This window comes from Oryctolagus cuniculus, chromosome 5, assembly GCF_051225735.1.
Source record: "Oryctolagus cuniculus isolate XC-2025 breed Fujian yellow rabbit chromosome 5, ASM5122573v1, whole genome shotgun sequence".
In the NCBI taxonomy this organism is placed as follows: domain Eukaryota; kingdom Metazoa; phylum Chordata; class Mammalia; order Lagomorpha; family Leporidae; genus Oryctolagus; species Oryctolagus cuniculus.
The window spans coordinates 29643425-29648071 of NC_142871.1; the positions used below are offsets into that span (position 1 = coordinate 29643425).

General features: G+C 43.4%; 1 long non-coding RNA gene across 1 annotated transcript; it reads left to right on the top strand.

The window, feature by feature from the left end:
• The first annotated feature begins 1668 nt into the window (after positions 1 to 1668).
• LOC127493228 (uncharacterized) lies at positions 1669 to 2683 on the top strand. The gene is made up of 2 exons (XR_007923344.3): positions 1669 to 2001; positions 2438 to 2683. It is a non-coding gene; the product is annotated as an uncharacterized LOC127493228 (long non-coding RNA).
• Positions 2684 to 4647: the final 1964 nt, after the last annotated feature.

The window sequence follows — 4647 nt, forward strand, 5'->3', positions numbered from 1 at the left end:
GAAAATAAAAGCTGTGGGAGCCTCATCTTCAGAGATTATGATGTAATTTACATGGCAAATAGCTCCCAAATTAGAAGTTATTCTTCAACTTTTTAAAAAGAATGCCTTAAAATTTCCCCCAGTGAATTCTGCAGTGCAGTTACGGTTGGGAGCCACTGACTCAGGGGTGCTTTAGTGGGGTGTCTGTGGGGAGTTTGGAAAACCAGGATGGGCAGAGGACTGCTCCTCTTGAGAGCTTACATTTCTGCCTATATTTAAGAGATCGGGGAATAAGTAGTATAAGGGGAGGAATCCATCGACATTACTCTGAGAAGGCTTATTAAAGGAGGTAAAATTTAAGCAGATTTGAAAAAGAACAATGGATAATTTTATTGTACGACAAGATAGGATTTTGAATGCTTTCTGCATAAAGAAATGTGAAATGTTTGAGGAGATAGATGTATTTCTCTTAATTGGATGTTAAACAGCATATACATGTATTGAGACATTACCTGGTACCTCATAATATGTACAATTTTATGTATCTGTTAAATATGTTTTTAATTTAAAAGAGAGAAACAAAAAATAAGTTTATTTTGATGCAGAAGTTTAAAAAAAAAACAGAAGAGGCAAGATCAGGTCAGGAATATTAAAGTGTGAGAGTAGATTCTGTTTAGAGCTGGAACAGAGCTTTTAAATAAGAACAATTAACACCAAGAAACCTGAGATCCAAACTTTGTTTTCTCATGGCACTCAGTAAGTGCTAATTAAATTGTACTATTATGGAATTTAAAGCATCTTAAATGAAAAACCATTAAGTAGCTCAGATTCAGTTTTGAATCTATCACTGTATCTACTTCATCCTGGGTCCACCGTCAAAGATTTACAAATATTAAGGCCCAGGAATCATTCTGTTCATTATCCCTTCCCACCACTTGACATCTTTCCAGCAGCACAGAGAACAGAAAAACATACTACTAACAACTTCCACTCCGTATTTTCAGCACTCTGCCTTCATTCATGAAAGATAACAGTGAGATCCTACAAATTTTTCCAATACCAACAAACATAGTGGGTCACTCTTAAGGGTCCCATGATGATGATACCATGAAAATGGGAAAAAAAGAATTATATTTTCACTGAACTTCAGAATCTAATGGTACCTTAAGAGTTATGCCTGGTTCCTTTCCAACAATTATAAAATGTTCTCATCCTATTTCAAGTACTACTTGTTTTTTTCCAGTGAAGAGCTAAGTCAAATACAGACTATATATATTTTTTATACATATATAAAGAAACCATTCAGTAGTTGACATACTTCCAGTGAAATTTTAAAAAGACTCGCTTGAACACCAGACATGATCTTCCAGTAAGATCTTCCCTTTGGGGCTGCTTAACCAGCCTTGTTGATCAGCCACCGTGGTCACCGTATCAAATCATAGCACCAAGCATTTACTAGTCATCCACTCTTATCCCCCGCAGGTGGGACCATCGTAAGATATGCAGGACCCAGGAAGACAGTCTCTGAGAACCGTGTGGTACCTGATCCAGAAAAATGCTGACACAGTCACTTTTGGCTCTGGTGTCACCATCCCTTACCCATCCATCCATTCAACAGGCACTGAAGTTGTACTATGCGTGAGACAGTAGAGTTTCATGAAGAACACTAGAATAAGCAGGTAAGCAAATTAAAAATTATGATTAAAAATAAAAAAGTAAGTGGTTTGAGGGTAACAAACAGGGGGTTGTGTGGGAGGAGACTGTGAAGGAATCGGCCCTGCAGTGTCAGAAGCAGACACTTCACGGGGAGAGAAGACAGCTTGAGATAAGCTTGGAGAAGAAAGAGGTCGCAACCAGATTGTACAGGACCTCTTTCCTATTCAGCCGGCATCTTACCAGCAGCTCAGTGCCAGGAGTCAAGGCTAAGCAGAAACACCTTCTAGAGAGTACAGAGCGAGCCTGCACCTTCCGGTCTCCTTCATGAAAATTCTTCTGCAGCAGATTTGGCCTTGCATTGTATATGTGAGTGCATGATCCTGAGAGGGCTGTAGGGGTGTGTGCATGCTGTGTGTGTGTGTGTGTGTGTGTGTGTGTTTTGCGGGGGAGATCTTATCGCTAGCATAATTGAGGTTTTTTTTTTAAGTTATTTTGTTCTCATACAGCTATGAACTTAATGTATAAAAGAAGGCTACATGGCTGATTATGTTTGACTATTGCTTCTCTGGGCAACCCACACATACCAACACTATGAAGCTGCCCTAGTGAGGCCTATGAACCCTCTGGTCACTAGCTTTTAAGGATGGCCGAGGGACAGAATACGAGTTCTACAGCGAAAGCTTAAAAGTCGGTGATACACTCCGGCAAGTTAGGGAGTATCCCGGGCAGCCTATGTGATAAGTTACCAACTGTAGTTGTAGCATTCAGCTTTGAAGTCTCAGCTGCTCCTCTTCTGATCCAGCTCTGCTATGGCCTGGGAAAGCAGAAGATGGCCCAAGTGCTCGGGCCCCTGCACCCACGTGGGAGACCCAGAAGAACCTCCTGGCTCCTGGCTTCAGATTGACCCAGCTCTGGTTATTGTGGCCTTGTGGGGATTCAACCACTGGATGGAAGACTTTTCTCTCTGTCTGTAATTCTGCCTCTCAAGTAAATAAGTAAAATCTTAAAAAGAAATCAATGTTTCCTTTTAATAAACATAAGAAGAATACCCTGTTGTGGATTGAATTGTGTTCCACCACACCTATGCCAAACTCTTAACCCCCAGTACATGTGAATGCTACCTTGTTTGGAAATAGAATCTTTGCAGGCAGCCTGGTTAACAAGAGTGGGCTTAATCCAATATAACTCTGTCCTTATAAGAGGGAGAAATTTAGGGGCCACTACTGTGGCTTAGCAGGTTAGGCTGCCGCCTGCAGTGCCACCATCCCATATGGGCACTGGTTCAAATGGCCCGGGTGCTTGGTCCCCTGCAACCATGTGGGAGACCCAGAGGAAGCTCCTGGCTCCTGGCTTTGCATCTGCACAACTCCGGCCATTGGGGTCATCTGGGGAATGAACCAGTGGAGTGAAGACCTATCTCTCTCTGCCTCTGCTTCTCTGTAACTATGCCTTTCAAATAAATAAATAAATCTTAAAAAAAAAAAAAAAAGAAAGAAGGAGAAATTTGGACACAGAGACAAAGAGAATGCTGGGTAAAGATGAAAGCAGAAGTTGGGATGCTAATGTCTACAAGGAATGCCAAGGAGTTCCAGTAAACCACAGGAAGTTAGGCAAGAGGCAGGAACAAATTCTATCCCAGAGGGAACTACCCCTGCTGCTACCTTGATCTGGGTCCTCTAGCCTCCAGAACTGCAGAAACAACACATTTCTGTTTAGCTGCTTAGTTTGTGGCACTTTGTTATCGCAGCACAACAAACTCATACACATTCCAAGTATTCTACTTGAAATTTCAAAACAAATGGAAAAGAAACTGCCTATGCAATGACATTTATTTTAAAATAGAAAACTAAAAAAAGCGGAAAAACATGACTAAGGCCATTAAAATATGGAACATACTTTGAAAAAATATGTATTGCAGGCCACCTGTTGGTGGAGATTTTGATGTTCATGAGATGAGGCTATCTCTCCTTCTTGCTGCACACTGTTAGTGACTGCTCCAGCTTCTCTGACTTATATAGGGCTGAGGCAGGGGAGACTTGGGGACCAGCCAGACCCCCTCCCCACACCAGAGCAGACCCCTACCAAGGTTACCGTTGACGGTGGGTAGTGCAATCCCATGCAACGCCTTCCCTGAAGCCTCCACCTGCTGCTGCCCTTAAAATACTATAGCAGCAGGCTAGAAAATTGCATCCACCACTGCCCCCTTAGACATGAATGTATGGGAAACCACCCAGCTTCACAGAAGGGAGGAAATCAGGGAGACCTCACCTTTACACCCTCCTGCCCTACCTCACCTTGTCCAAACTGCCCCTGAATAATGACACCCATCACATTGGATCAGGGCCCATCCTAATGACCTCATATTGATATCATCATCTGTAAAGAACCTGTTTCCAAATAAGATCACCTTCAGAGAATGCAGATTACAATTTCAACGAAGTGGAGAGAAGGGGTAGGGAGAGGGGAAGGGAGAAGGGACATACATAATTCAACTCATATAGGTACAGCCCGCCTATACTGTGAGTGACCAAAAAAACATCGATGAGGTTCTTGAATCAGAACTTGATCCAGGGCCGGCGCTGTGGCTCACTTGGTTAAGCCTGCGCCTGCGGCGCCGGCATCCCATATGGGCACCAGGTTCTAGTCCCAGTTGCTCCTCTTCCACTCCAGCTCTCTGGTCTCGCCCGGGAGTGCAGTGGAGGATGGCCCAAGTGCTTGGGCCCTGCACCCATATGGGAGACCAGGAGGAAGCACCTGGCTCCTGGCTTCGGATCGGCGGTGGTAGCGGCCACTTGAGGGGTGAACCAACGGAAGGAAGACCTTTTTCTCTGTCTCTCTCACTGTCTAACTCTGCCTGTCAAAAAAATTTTAATTAAAACAAAAAAGGACTTGGTCCAACAGACCCAAATATGCAACCATTCAAAACAAGGAAGATGGGCACTGCTCTTGTGCTCCCCCTGCTGGAAAAGCCAATGATGTATTTAAGACACTGATATGGCTGCATTTGCAACT